This window comes from Mobula hypostoma, chromosome 13 (assembly GCF_963921235.1).
Source record: "Mobula hypostoma chromosome 13, sMobHyp1.1, whole genome shotgun sequence".
NCBI lineage: Eukaryota > Metazoa > Chordata > Chondrichthyes > Myliobatiformes > Myliobatidae > Mobula > Mobula hypostoma.
In genome coordinates this window covers 8,605,626-8,622,008 of record NC_086109.1, presented here as the reverse complement: position 1 = coordinate 8,622,008, position 16,383 = coordinate 8,605,626, and positions in this window count along the sequence as shown.

Genomic DNA, 16,383 nt, shown 5'->3' with positions numbered 1-16,383 from the left:
ATATGGGGAGGCATTTCTTTAGCTAGAGGGTGGTGAATCTGTGGAATTCATTGCCACGGATGGCTGCGGAGGTCAAGTCATTGGGTTTATTTAAAGTGGAAGTCGATAGGTTCTTGATTAGTAAGGGTGTCAAAGGTTATGGGGAGAAGGCAGGCAAATGGGATTGAGAGAGATAATAAATCAGCCATGATGAAATGGGGGGGCAGACTCGATGGGCTGAATGGCCTAATTCTGCTCCTATGCTAATGGTCTTATGGCTTACAATATCCTGTTCATTTAAGCCATATGGTAGAATTTAGGAATAAGAAAGAGGCAGTAAATTTGAAGGGATTGTACAGCGAGCCTCCCTGCAGTCAGCAGGAAGCACAAAAACAGATATGTAGGCAGATTACAAAAAGGTGTAAGTGTAATGGAATTATACTGTAGTAATGGGGGAATGTAATACTCCTTCTATTGTCTGGAGTTGTCTGAGTGCAGGGAGCTTAGACAGAATTCATAGCATGCATCCAGAAGGGTTTTCTGAAACAGTATGTGGAGAGTCCTACCAGGAGGAGGCTGTACTTTGGAATGAGGATGGACAAGTTGAAAGGTTGTGTGAGTCTGCCATGATTGAATGCAGGAGTAGCTTGATGGGCCAAATGGCTTAATTCTGCTCCAGTATCTGTCTTATGGTCTTACTATTGTCCTACCTAGTACTGCCACAAAGTGCAAGCATCGACAAATGCAGCAAGTTTCTTTCCTTCCCCCAAGCATTTTATTGGGGTGAGAATCATCTTGTTACTGTTGGGAGCTTGCTGTCGGCCTCTATTGAGAAACTGAAACTCCTATTAATTACTTTCTTTATGACTTCAACCTGCTCTTATGAGACGGAGGTTGCATTTGCTGAATCTGCTTGGAAAGGCATTAATTCACGAGAGGAGAGAAACATGTCTGAACGCCAGCTGACCTTCCTCAACCCACCAGGTCACTGGAGGATTACTTATTCGGTAATAATTTATTGTCACACATAGAAAGTCTATGACATTTTGAGAGTCATAGATAATGCTCCTACTCAAGGTAAAGATGTTTAATACGAGGGGGCATGCATTTAAGATGAATAAGGTAAAGTTCAAAGGTGTGTGGTTTTTTATGGAGTGCCTGGTAAGTGTTACCCAGGATGGTGATGGAAGCAGATACGAATGTGGCATTTAAGAGATACGAATTTGCAGGGAATGGAGCGTTGTAGACATTGTGTACGAAGATTTGATTACTTTAGTTAGGCGTTTAATTACTAGTTTAATTAGTATGGCACAACAACGAAGGCTGAAGAGTTCCTGTGTGGTAAAATTCTACGTTCTACAGTAGGGTAGTGAAGAAGGTGTTTGAGGTGCTTGCCTTTATAAATCAAGACATTCAGTTCAAGAGTCAGGGAGTTACACTGCAGTTTTACAAAACTCTGGTTAGGCTACATCTGCAGTATTGCATTCTGTTCCGGTCTCCCCCACAACTTAAAGGTCGTGGAGGCTTTCAAGAGGGTGCAGAAGAGGTTCACCTGGATTAGAGAGCATGTGCTATAATGAGACGTTAGACAAGCTTGTGTTGCTTTCCTCTGGATCAGTACTCTTCGTCAGTGGTCCCACAAGCAGGACTTGTGATGTGCACCAGCTGCTCATACGACCATCTGCCACCTGCTCCCATGGCTTCACGTGACTCTGACCGGGAGGGGGTTAACCAGGTGCTACACCTTGCCTAAGGGTGACCTGTAGACTAGTGGAAGGAAGGGGGTGCCTTACACCTCCTTTGGTAGAGACTTATCTCCACTCCACCACCCATGATGGGTATATATAGGGGGAAAGCATACAGGGAAAGGGCAACTATCAACTAGAGGGCAAAAGTACAAGGTGAGAGGTGAAAGTTTTAGAAGGTATCTGAGGTGCAGCTTTTTCATTTTCATTTGGAGATACAGTATAGTAACAGTATCTGTTCCAATGAGACCGCGCCGCCCAAACACACTCCCATGTAACTAGTTAACCTACTAACTTGTACATCTTTAGGCTGTGGGAGGAAATTGGAGCACCTGAAGGATCCCACGCAGTCACGGGGAGAACATACAAACTCCTTCCAGACAGCACTAGGAGGTGAGCCCTGGTTATTGGTGCTGTAATAGTGTTAACCAACTGCCTCACTGCCTTGTGATGTACATAAATGACCTGGATGAAAATGTAGATGGGTGCATTGGTAAACTTGCGGATGATACGAAGATTGACGGGGTTGTGGATAGTGTAGAAGACTGGTAAAGAATACAGTGTGGTATAGCACAGTTGCAGATATGGGCTGAGGAATGGCAGACGGAGTTTAGCGCAGAAAATGTGAGGTGTTGCACCTCCGTAGGGCAAATGCAAGAAGACAGTACAAGCTGAGCAGAGGGATCTTGGGATCCAGGTTCATAGCTCCTTGAAAGTGGTTACACAGCTCGATAAGGTCGTCAAGAAGGCTTATGGAAAGCTTGCTTTTATTAGTTGAGACATTGAGTTCAAAGGTCAAGAGGTTATGTTGCAACTTAATAAAATTCTGGTTAGGCCACATCTGGAGAATTGTGTACAGTTCTGGTCGCCCCGCCATTAGGGAGGATGTTGAGGCTTTGGAGAGGGTGCAGAAGAGGCTTACCAGGATACCGCCTGGTTTAGAGGGCACGTGCTATCACGGGAGGCTGGATAAACTTGGGTTGTTTTCTCGGGAGCAGGGGAGGCTGAGGAGGGATCCAATAGAGATTTAAAAGATTATGAGAGGCACAGAGAGAGTAGACAGAGACTATCTGTTTCCCAGGGTAGAAACGTCTAATACCAGAGGGCATGTATTGAAGGTGAAAGGGGGTAAGTTCAGGGGGGATGTGAGGGTTAAGTTTTTCACTCAGATGTCTGGAATGCACTGCCTGGTGTGGTGGTAGAGGCAAATACTTTAGATTGTTTTGATTGGCACTTCGGTGTATAGAAATGGAGGGATATGGACATGGTGTAGGTAGGAGGGATCATCTTCTGGGAGTGGTGCCTGAGAAAGATGGCATCCATTATTAAGGGCCCCCATCACCCAGGAAATGTCCTCTTCTCATTGTTACTGCCAGGAAGGAGGTACGGGAGCCTGAAGGCACACACTCAGTGATTCAGGAACAGCTCCTTCCCCTCTGCCATCTGATTCCTAAATAGATATTGAACCCATGAACACTACCTCATGGGTTCACCTGCGCTCTGTCCGCCAGAGAAATCAGGATCTCCCCGTGGCCACACATTTTAATTCCACATCCCATTCCCATTCGACATGTCGATCCACAGCCTCCTCTACTGTAAAGATAAAGCCACACTCAGGTTGGAGGAACAACACCTTATATTCTGTCTGGGTAGCCTCCAACCAGATGGCATGAACATTGACTTCTCTAACTTCCACTAATGCCCCACCTCCCCCTCGTACCCCATCCATTATTTATTTATATACACACATTCTTTTTCTCTCTCTCTCTCCTTTTTCTCCCTCTGTCCTTCTGACTATACCCCTTGCCCATCCTCTGGTTTTCTCCCCCCCTCCCCCCTTTCTTTCTCCCTGGGCCTCCTGTCCCATGATCCTCTCATATCCCTTTTGCCAATCAACTGTCCAGCTCTTGGCTCCATCCCTCCCCCTCCTGTCTTCTCCTATCATTTTGGATCTCCCCCTCCCCCTCCCACTTTCAAATCTCTTACTAGCTCTTCCTTCAGTTAGCCCTGACGAAGGGCCTCGGCCCGAAACGTCGACTGTAATATTGGATCTCCTGTTAGGAAACGAGTTAGGACAAGTGACAGAAGTCTGTGTAGGGGAGCACTTTGGTTCCAGTGATCATAACACCATTAGATACAACTTGATCATGGACAAGGATAGATCTGGTCCTAGGGTTGAGGTTCTTAACTGGAAGAAGTCCTAATTTGAAGAAATGAGAAAGGATCTAAAAAGCGTGGATTGGGACAGGTTGTTCTCTGGCAAGGATGTGATCAGTAGGTGGGAAGCCTTCAAAGGGGAAATTTTGAGAGTGCAGAGTTTGTATGTTCCTGTCAGGATTAAAGGCAAGGTGAATAGGAATAAGGAACCTTGGTTCTCAAGGGATATTGCAACTCTGATAAAGAAGAAGAGGGAGTTGTATGAAATGTATAGGAAGCAGGGAGTAAATCAGGTGCTTGAGGAGTATAAGAAGTGCAAGAAAATACTTAAGAAAGTAATCAGGAGGGCTAAAAGAAGACATGAGGTTGCCTTGGCAGTCAAAGTGAAGGATAATCCAAAGAGCTTTCACAGGTATATTACGAGCAAAAGGATTGTAAGGGATAAAATTGGTCCTCCTGAAGATCAGAGTGGTCGCCTATGTGCGGAACCAAAGGAAATGGGGGAGATCTTAAATAGGTTTTTTTGCGTCTGTATTTACTAAGGAAACTGGCATGAAGTCTATGGAATTAGGGGAAACAAGTAGTGAGATCATGGAAACTGTACAGATTGAAAAGGAGGATGTCCTTGCTGTCTTGAGGAAAATTAAAGTGGATAAATCCCCGCGACCTGAAAGGGTGTTCCCTCGGACCTTGAAGGAGACTGGTGTTGAAATTGCGGGGGCCCTGGCAGAAATATTTAAAATGTCGCTGTCTACAGGTGAGGTGCCGGAGGATTGGAGAGTGGCTCATGTTGTTCCGTTGTTTAAAAAAGGATCGAAAAGTAATCCGGGAAATTATAGGCCGGTAAGTTTAACGTCGGTAGTAGGTAAATTATTGGAGAGAGTACTAAGAGACAGAATCTACAAGCATTTGGATAGACAGGAACTTATTAGGGAGAGTCAACATGGCTTTGTGCGTGGTAGGTCATGTTTGACCAATCTATTGGAGTTTTTCGAGGAGGTTACCAGGAAAGTGGATGAAGGGAAGGCAGTGGATATTGTCTACATGGACTTCAGTAAGGCCTTTGACAAGGTCCCGCATGGGAGGTTAGTTAGGAAAATTCAGTCGCTAGGTATACATGGAGAGGTGGTAAATTGGATCAGACATTGGCTCAATGGAAGAAGCCAAAGAGTGGTGGTAGAGAATTGCTTCTCTGAGTGGAGGCCTGTGACTAGTGGTGTGCCACAGGGATCAGTGCTGGGTCCATTGTTATTTGTCATCTATATCAATGATCTGGATGATAATGTGGTAAATTGGATCAGCAAATTTGCTGATGATACAAAGATTGGAGGTGTAGTAGACAGCGAGGAAGGTTTTCAGAGCCTGCAGAGGGATTTGGACCAGCTGGAAAAATGGGCTGAAAAATGGCAGATGGAGTTTAATACTGACAAGTATGAGGTATTGCACGTTGGAAGGACAAACCAACGTAGAACATACAGGGTTAATGGTAAGGCACTGAGGAGTGCAGTGGAACAGAGGGATCTGGGAATACAGATACAAAATTCCCTAAAAGTGGCATCACAGGTAGATAGGGTCGTAAAGAGAGCTTTTGGTACATTGGCCTTTATTAATCAAAGTATTGAGTATAAGAGCTGGAATGTTATGATGAGGTTGTATAAGGCATTGGTGAGGCCGAATCTGGAGTATTGTGTTCAGTTTTGGTCACCAACTTACAGGAAGGATATTAATAAGGTTGAAAGAGTGCAGAGAAGGTTTACAAGGATGTTGCCAGGACTTGAGAAACTCAGTTACAGAGAAAGGTTGAATAGGTTAGGACTTTATTCCCTGGAGCTTAGAAGAATGAGGGGAGATTTGATAGAGGTATATAAAATTATGATGGGTATAGATAGAGTGAATGCAAGCAGGCTTTTTCCACTGAGGCAAGGGGAGAAAAAAACCAGAGCACATGGGTTAAGGGTGAGGGGGGAAAAGTTTAAAGGGAACATTAGTGGGGGCTTCTTCACACAGAGAGTGGTGGGAGTATGGAATGAGCTGCCAGACGAGGTGGTAAATGCGGGTTCTTTTTTAACACTTAAGAATAAATTGGACAGATACATGGATGGGAGGTGTATGGAGGGATATGGTCCTTGTGCAGGTCAGTGGGACTAGGCAGAAAATGGTTCGGCAGAGCCAAGAAGGGCCAAAAGGCCTGTTTCTGTGCTGTAGTTTCTATGGTTCTATGGTTCTATGTACGTCTTCCTAGAGATGCTGCCTGGCCTGCTGCGTTCGCCAGCAACTTTGATGTGTGTTGCTTGAATTTCCAGCATCTACAGAATTCCCCGTGTTTACGTTTTTAACACCACCTCACATTTTTTTAATATTATTTCTGTTTTGCACTACTTTTAATGTCACTATTTATTATGCATATATATATATATATATATATATATATACTTACTGTAGTTGATTTACTTATTTTTTTCTTTCTGTATTATCATGTATTGCATTGTACTGCTGCTGCTAAGTTAACAAATTTCATGGCATATGCCAGTGATAACAAACTTGGTTCTGATTGTGGTTCTGATTATTGTTTGGGAGTTTTTGATTTGTTTTCTTAGTTGGCTTGGCACAATAGCCTTTTCCTGTGCTGTACTGTTCTATGTTCTCGAAGTACAATGGAGTCTGGTTAATTGGGCCATTGATTAAACGGGGTATCACTTATTTGTGACACCTCTTAAAGAACAAAAGCCAATGGAGGAAAAAGCCAGGATTCCCTTCATTTGTTTGGGACACTCTGCTGTTTAATTGGGGCAGATGGCTGTTGCTGAACAATTTCTAGCTAGCGCCAGTTGCGTGCTTAGGATGAACAGTTTTTAAATAGCATCAGTTGCGTGAGTTTATATTCAAAAAGCAGTGATTTTTGTCACTGATAGTTGGTGAGAAATAAGCAGGAAGACAACTTTGAACTGATCTAGTCACTGCAGTTTTAAGCACTCGGGCTTGGAGATGCCAGAATGGCTAGGAGCGAAAATGAAACGATTTCACTACTTCAACAAGTTAGGAATTAAAAAAGTATCAACAAACTGAAATAGGTAAAGAACAACGTGGTTTTGTGAAAGACAAAGGTACAAGAAACGCAATATTGATGTTAAGGATACTATCAGAACGAGCTATTCAAGTGCAAAAAGATTTGTTTGTTTGTTTTATTGACGACACAAAAGCATTTGATAAAGTGAAGCACAATGAGTTATTTGAAATATTACAGGAAACTCTCGATCTAGATTCGAAAGACCTCCGCCTAATCAGAAATCTGTACTGGGAACAAACTGCCGCTGTAAGAATAGATGGAGAAGTGAGTCAGTTTACAAAAATCAAGAGAGGCATTAGACAAGGGTGTGTTTTCTCCCCTGATTTGTTTAATGTGTACAGTGAAACAAAATTACAAAAAATAAGAGACATCTTGGGAATCAAAGCTGGTGGTGAAAACATCAATAATTTCAGATATGCAGATGACACTGTGTTAATTGCAAGTACGGAGGAAGAACTACAAAACTTAATTGATATAGTTGTTGAAGAAAGTGCAAAAATGGGTCTATTTATCAATTGTAAAAAGACAGAATGTATGGTGATATCCAAAAAGAAGGAGAATCCTATCTGCAGGCTGAGAATAAATGGGGAAGACATGAAACAAGTACAGAACTTTTGCTACTTAGGAAGCTGGGTGACATCAGATGGCAGGCACAACATGGACATCAAAAGAAGAATAGGGATGGCAAAAATTTATGAGAATGAAGAGTATACTGACGAACACTAAACTAGGCGTGACAACCCACCTCAGAGTACAGAATTGTTATGTTTATCCAGTTATGTTATATGGCTCAGAATGTTGGACAATATCTAGTAACATGAGGAAATGGATTGAAGCAGCAGAGATGTGGTTTTTGAGGAGGATGCAAAGAATATCATGGACGAAACGAATATCTAACGAGGATGTCATGAACAGAGCAAGCACAACAAGAGAAATAATGTATGAGATCATGAAAAGGCAATGTAACTTCATTGGACATGTGATTAGGAAAGAGGAGTGAGAATGCATGGTAATTATGGGAAAGATTGAAGGGAAGAAAGCAAAAGTAAGGCAAAGACAAATGATGATGGAGTCAGCAGCCAAAGAACTGGAAATGAATACCAATGAATTGATCCACTTGACCCGAAACAGGAGTGTGTGGGCCATGGCAGTCAAAGCTCAAACTGGGCATGGCACCTGATGATGATGATGATCAACAATCATCTTGAATGTTACAATAAAATGAATATTTGGAGGATGCAATCGTTGAAGTATTGTATGAAGGCAGTCCATTATCTGCACTAGATGTCTACACTGATTTTGTTCATTTACAGTCAATCAAAAGAACATGGCAGCGTATACTGGATGAATTCCTCTGCTGATAACTATTCGGAATGAATACGCAGTTTTATAGTACTGTAGTAGTTTGGTTGCCCTCTAATTTGTTCTGTTTCTCATTTAAATACATAATTTGTTACTCCATTAAACAGTAGTTTGTCTTTTTTATACCGTTTTAAATATTTCCATGAAATTTCCGTTAATTGAGGAGGCTGCTTAATTGGACCAAAATGTACTGGTCCAGATGTGTCCCAATTAACCAGAATCCACTGTGTATCAAATTATGCTGGCCGGTGGTGTAGTGGCACCTGCACCGGACTTCAAGGCCAGTGGTCCTGGGTTCGAATCCAGCCAGCTCCTTACGCGCTTTCCATCTGTGCCGGGCTGAGCGTCGAGCCAGCAACTCAATCTCGTAAAGAGCAGACAAAGTGCTAAAGAAACAGCAAGTTTGCAGCCCGATACACCACAAGGTGCAGAAAGGAGCAAAATATACATAGAATGAGTTGCCAAAGGAAGTAGCTGAAGCAGGAATAATAATAATATTTAAGGTACACTGAGGTAAACGCATGGACATGAGAGGTTTAGAGTGATGTTGGCCAAGGAGGAGCAAATGGGTTTGGCTTGTTGAGCACCGTTGTTGGGATGGATGAGATGGGCCAAATGGTCTGTTTCTATGCTGCATTACTCTGTGATTCTAATTGGAGCGCTGAATTAATCAAGCCAGGATATCCAGTATTGATCTCCGCTCTAGTTATATAATCCACCCATACTTAACGTGACCTTACAGGTTACCTTTCCACTCACAGCTCTCTCTTGTATTCATCTAGTTACCGTTTGTAAAGATCTTATCACTTCAACAACTTCCTGTGGTGGTGAGTTCTCTGTTCTAACCACTCTCAGGAGAGCAGTTTCACCTTTTTGGACAATAGTGATAATTTTGAAAGGATGGTTCCAGTCTTTGGATTCTCTTATGAAGGCATCTGCTTCATATTCAACCCATTCATAATTTTAAAGATCTTTTCAAGTTTATTGTCAATTTAGCCATACACATGCATACATCGTTACTCTGGGGCCAGGGTGCCAAACACAGCACAGTCACAATGCGGTACATATAGTTATGATCCAGCACATACAGTCACAAAATAATATTGACACAAGTTGTTTGTACTTCTGATTAATAAACAGGAAATACATGAAATCTAAACAGGTCAAGTCATAATCGGGAGACAGAAACAGAGTTGAAATTGGAGATGGCAACAGCTCAAACGGGAAAATACTACAAATATGAGATTGTTACACAAACGCAGATGAAGTTATTGTGAATTGCTTCAGCGCAACGGATTATGTTAATAATTCAACGTAATTGCAAATTGGTCTTTTAATTGTTTTAAAACTCATAGCAGATTATCACCGGTCCCCAGATCACAAAGCAAATGACTGCAGATGCTGAAGATCTAGAATGGAGGAGAAAGTGCTGGAAATAGTCAGCTGGTCAGACAGCATCTGTGAAGAGAAAAGCAGACTGAAGTTTCATCAGAGCTATTTCCTCTTGGTGTAAACTGTAAATGGCCACTGCCGCAAACTGATAGGACATACAAGAGTCATCCAGTTAATGATTTCATTTGATGCTGGTTGGATTAGAGTTTTAGTTATGAGAGAGGTTGTACAGATCTGGATTGTTTTCTCTGGAATATCAGGGGCGAACTGTGTTGGATTGATTACAAGAATGTAGCAAGTGTGCATATAGCTGATTGATCACTGGTGAATCGACTGTGTCTCCGACATGCGGGAGGCATTCTCTTTTGGTGCAGGCTTTCCTGTATATGTGTTTTTCATCTCACCAGGCCCAGTTCTTAGTTACCAGACTGCAAATTGCTCAGCATGTACCATCACTAACATGACTCAGTAAATACGCTTAAAAAGGTCTGTTTCATGGCCTGGCATGGAAACAACAATATCCTTGAATGAAAAGACCTACAAAAAGTAGTGGATATGGCCTAGTCCATTATGGGTAAAGCCACTAAGTTCATCTACATGAAACGTTGTTTGGGGTAAGCTATACCCATTATCAGGGGCCCCGCCAGCCAGGACACGCTCTTTTCTCGCTGCTACCATCAGAAAGAAGGTACAGGAGCTTTAGGACTCACGCCACCAGGTTCAAGAACGGTTATTACCCCTCGACCATCAGGCTTTTGAATCAAAGGGGATAACTTCACTCAACCTCATGTGGCCCATCACTGAACTGTTCCCACAACCTAGGACTCACATTCAAGGACAAATGTTGAAAGGCATGGACAGAGTGGATGTGGCAAAGTTGTTTCCCATGGTGGGGGAGTCTAGTACGAGAGGGCATGACTTAAGGATTGAAGGGCGCCCATTCAGAACAGAAAGGCGAAGAAATTTTTTGAGCCAGAGGGTGGTGAAGCTGTGGAATTTGTTGCCACGGGCGGCAGTGGAGGCCAAGTCATTGGGTGTATTTAAGGCGGAGATTGATAGGTATCTGAGTAGCCAGGGCATTAAAGGTTATGGTGAGAAGGCGGGGGAGTGGGACTAAATGGGAGAATGGATCAGCTCATGATAACATGGCAGAGCAAACTCGATGGGCTGAATGGCCGACTTCTGCTCCTTTGTCTTATGGTCTTATGGTCTTATGGACTCTTCATCTCACGTTCTCAATATCTATTTACCATTATTTCTTCTTTTCTCTCTTTTTGTATTTGCAGTTTGTTGTCTTTTGCACATTGGTTGTTTGTCTGTCCTGTTGGGTGTGGTCTTTCATTGATTCTATTGTGTTTCTTGGATTTACTAAACATGCCTGGAAGAAAACGGATCTCAGAGTTGTATATGGCAATGTATGTACTTTAATAATAAATTTACTTTGAACTTGGATAGTTTATAAAATTATGAGAGATATGGATAAGGTAAAGAGCAAGGATCTTTTTACCCAGGGTAGAAATGTCGAATACCAGATGGCATGGGTTTAAGGTGAGGGGGGAAAGTTTATAGATGTATGGGGTATGTTTTTTACAGAGTGGTGGGTGTCTGGAATGGGCTGTCAGGGGTGGTGGAAGAGGAAGTAGTTTCATTCATGAGGCTTTTATCCAGAAACATAAACATGCAGGAACACCAGAGATTCTGCAGATGCTGGTAATCTTGTGTAAAACACACAAAAATGCTAAAGGAATTCAGCATCTCTAGAGGGGAATAAACAGATAATATTTTGGGCTCTTCATCCTAATGAAGGGTCTCAGCCTGGAACTTCGACTGTTTATATTCCCCCCTCCATAGATGCTACTTGACCTGCTGAGTTCCTCCAGCATTTTGTGTGTGTTGCTGAGTGTGCAGGGACTTTGGAGGATAAGGATTTTGTGCAAACAGGAGGGATTAATTTAAAGTGGCACAAGAGATTCTGTAGATGCTGGACATCTTGAGAAACAGATACAAAATGCTGGGGGAACTCGTGCCGGGCAGCACCTATGGAGGGGATTAAACAGTCAGCATTTCAGGCTGGAAAGGAGGGGGCAAGGAGCCAGAATAAGAAGGTGGATGGATGGAAGGGGAGGAGTACAAGATGGCAGAGTGATAGGTGATACCAGGTGAGGAGGATGAAGTAAGAAGCTAGGATGTGATAGGTGGAAGGGGTAAACGGCTGAAGAAGAAGGAATCTGATAGGAGAGGGCAGTGAACTATGGAGAAAGGGAAGGAGAAGGGGAATGAGGGGGAGGTGATGGACAGGTGTGAAGGGGTTAGAAGGTAACTAGAGCCTTTATAAGGTTATTTCCTCTCCATAGATGCTGCCTGACCTGCTGAGTTCCTCTAGCATTTTATATGTGTTGCTTAGTTTAATTTGGCAATGTGTTTGGCACAGAGCCGAAGGGCTTCTTCCTGCTCTGTACTGACCTATGTTCCAGCTATCGAGTCCCAGCTCTGGGACGTGCTCGGATTTATCCCCTGGGACGTGCTCAGATCTATCCCCCTTGAGAATTGTCATTGTCTGGAATGCCATAACCCCGACTGACTTCGAGGTTGGAAAGCAGGATCCTTGAAATATGACAATGCCTCCCATTAGTAAAGAACATATGTCACTCAACTTCCCCATATCTTACAGAAGACCTTTTTTTTTGTGAACTCAGCAAGAATATTGCTTCAGGACATGGTTTTCAAATGCAAGTCCTGTGTGATAAACGCGCACTTAAATGAGCACTAATAATGATGAACGGTGACCTGAGATTGAGTTCAATTTTTCCTCCATCCACACAATTTGGATTAGTGCAAATTCAGAGGATACCCCAAGCATTCATCTATAGATGATGTACATCTGGAGATTCTCTCTTCTCCACCCTCCCCCCGTGCACAAGATAGATAAGCCTGATTACATTCACCACCAAGTTCAAGGACAGATCCTAACCTGTTCCCTGGTAAGTTAAGATGGACTCTTGACCTCACAATCTACCTCATCATGTCCTTATTGTCTGCCTGCTCTGCACTTTCTCTGTAACCCTCTATTTTGCATCCTGTCATTGCTTTCCCTCGTATGACCTCGGTGCACTGATGTGGTGAAATGATCTGTATGGATGATGTGCAAAACTAGTATTTTCACTGTACCTCAGTACATGTGACAGTAGACTAGTTTTCAAATTGACCAATTTATATACACAGTGGAGGTAACATGTTGCTTAGTTGTCACAAGTAAAAAGACAAAATACTTTATATCTGCTGTTTATGGATTGGTTTCCGGAATGTGTGTAAACAGCATAATATTCACCATGCAACTAAATTCTGTAAAGTTGTAAATTTGCAATATAAATTAATCACAGTAAACTAAAAATCATGACAGTTTATCCACATCTAGTTTGTGATCAAAGAACTGGAAAAAAATCCTTAGTTTAAAAAGCTAAAAATATACCTGCAGATACTGGAATTCTGAAGTAAAACAGACATTGCTGGAAAAACTCAGCCGGCCAGGCAGCATCTGTGCAGGGAGAAACATAATCATTACTTCGGGTCAATGCCTCCTCTGTTTCTCTTTCTTTAAATACATTGAGCATTTTCTGTTTTATTTTAGATACCCTTGAGGTACAGAAGCCTTCGGTCCCACACCACCAAGTTCAGGAACAGTTATTACCCTTCAAGCATTAGGCTTCTTAACCGAATAACTTCACTCATCACAGTTCTGAACTGATCTCACAACCTACAGACTCACTGTGAAGGCTCTATAACTCATATTCTCTGTATTTTTTTATTTGGATAGAATAGAATAGAGCTTTATTGTCATTGCTCAAGACAACGAGATTGTTGTGCTACTTCTGTCTGTGCAAAACATATATTTACAATACATGCGGTATGGTTTAATTAAAGAAATTCCCATAATTATATGCAACAAATGACTTCAGTAGTCCCGGCCAGGGTGCAGCCTTATTCAGTTGCACAACAGACCTCAGGAAGAAGCTGTTTTTCCATCTTATTGTCTTGGCTAAGGTGTTTCTGTATCTCCCACCAGATGGCAGATGGGTCCGGGATGGGATAGGTCTTTAATGATACCACAAGGGCACCGTAGGCATCGAGAGTTGTAGATTGTCTCCAGGTCCAGTAGTTGAGTCTCAATGATCCGCTGAACCACCTCATCACCTGTTGGACTGCTTTGTGATCTGTCTTGCCACAGCTAATGTACTACATTGTCAATCTGTATGTCAGTATCTTCTCTATCGCACATCACACAATTCAACTTTTGCATATTGGTAGTTCATCAGTCTTTGTTTGTGTAGATTTTTGTGTAAGTTTTTTTTTGTATTTCTTTATTTTCCTGTAAATGCCTGCAAGGAAATTAATCTCTAAGTTGTATATGGTAACATATACACTCATTGGCTAGTCTATTAACTACAGGAGTGGTCTTTTGCTGCTGTAGCCCGTCCACTTCAAAGTTCAACATGTTGTGCATTCAGAGATGTTCTTCTGCACAACAAGTAGTTATTTTAATTACTATTGCCTTCCTGTCAGCTTGAACCAGTCTGGCCATTCTCTTCTGCTCTTTCTCACTAACAAGACGTTTTCACCCACAGAACTGATGCTCACAGAATGCTTTCTTTTTGTTCTTTTTGCACCATTGTCTATAAACTCTAGAGACATTTGTGCATGCAAATCCCAGGAGATCAGCATTTTCTGAGATACTACAACCACCCCGTCAGGCAAAAAATACTCATTCCACAGCCAAAGTCACTGAAATCACATTTCTTCCTCATTCTGACATTTGGACTGAACAACAACTGAACCTCTTGACCATGTCTGCATGCTTCTATGCATTGAGTTGTTGCCACATGATTGGCTGGTTAGATATTTGCATTAACAAGCAGGTGTACATAATTAAGTGGCCACTGAATAGGTACTTTGATAATAAATCTTACTTTGCACTTTATTCGATAGGAATCATATTTAAAATGTTTTGCTTTCAGACTTATGATTAAAAGGCATACACATCACCGAGGTTCTCATGTGGTCTGTACATACTGGCTGAGTGGTGAAAAAAGCACAACAGCACCTCTTTCACCTCAGACAGTTGAAGAAGCTTGGCATGGGCCCCCAAATCCTATGAACTTTCTACAGGGGCACAGTTGAGAGCATCCTGACTGGCTGCATCACTGCCTGGTATGGGAACTGTACTTCCCTCAATCTCAGGACTCTGCAGAGAGTGGTGCGGACAGCCCAACGCATCTGTAGATGTGAACTTCCCACTGTTCAGGACATTTACAGAGACAGGTGTGTAAAGAGGGCCCGAAGGATCATTGTGCAAACTGTTCCAGCTGCTCGATCTGGGAAACTGTACCGCAGCATAAAATCCAGGACCAACAGGGTCTGGGGCAGCTTCTTCCACCAGGCCATCAAACTGATTAATTCGTGCTGATACAATTGTATTTCTATGCTACATTGACTGTCCTGTTGTACATACTATTTATTACAAATTACTATAAATTGCACATGGCACATTTAGATGGAGATGTAACGTAAAGAGTTTTTCTCCTCATGTAGGTGAAGGGCACGTGGCCAAGTGGTTAAGGCATTGGACTAGCGACCTGAAGGTCGTGAGTTTGAGCCCCAGCCGAGGCAACATGTGTTGTGTCCTTGAACAAGGCACTTAATCACACATTGCTCTGTGACGACACCGGTGCCAAGCTGTATGTGTCCTAATGCCCTTCCCTTGGACAACATTGGTGTCGTGGAGAGGGGAGACTTGCAGCATGGGCAACTGCTGGTCTTCCATACAACCTTGCCCAGGCCTGCGCCCTGGAGAGTGAAGACTTTCCAGGCGCAGATCCATGGTCTTGCAAGACTAATGGATGCCTTTGATGTGTTTGATATGTGAAGGATTTAAGTAATAAAGTCAATTCTGTTGTAAGAAAGGACAGTGGAGTCTACCATCATCCAAGTACTAACACATCTAAAATACAGGAATCAGCTGTACCGAATACAGTAATCCAGCCAACAGTAGTGTTGACAGCAATTAACTGGAGAAAAGGCTGCAACACCTTCAAAGCTTATTTCCCTTTTGGTGCTGGGCCTTTATTCTCCCATCTCTGTTATACTCAGTAGCTCTCTCACCTCTATGATAAGAAATAGTGGGTTCAATTCCCACCTGGACGCTTCAAAGATTCAAGTAAATTTATCGGGCCTACTCCTGCACCTATTGTCTATCATCAAAGTACATACAGTATATTTCACCATACACTACGCTGACATTAATTTTCTTGCAAACATTCATAGCAGAACAAAGAAATACAACAGAATCAATGGTAAACTACTCGCAAAGACTGACGAACAACCAATATGCCGAAGAAGACAAACTGTGCAAGCAGAAAAACACAAAGGTCCTGATGAAGGGTTTCCGCTGAAAATGTCGACAGTTTATCAATTTCCATAGATGCTGCCTGACCCGCTGAGTTCCTCCAGCATTTTGTCTGTGTTGCATTGGATTTCCAGCATCTGCAGATTTTCTTGTGTTTGTGAAACACAAAATGGTCTTTTCCTGTGATGTACTGGGCTGCATCCACTACAATTCCTGGGCATTGCTCTTTCCATACCAGTCCATGATAACGCAGATTTCCTCATCTTCACTGTCCAGATACC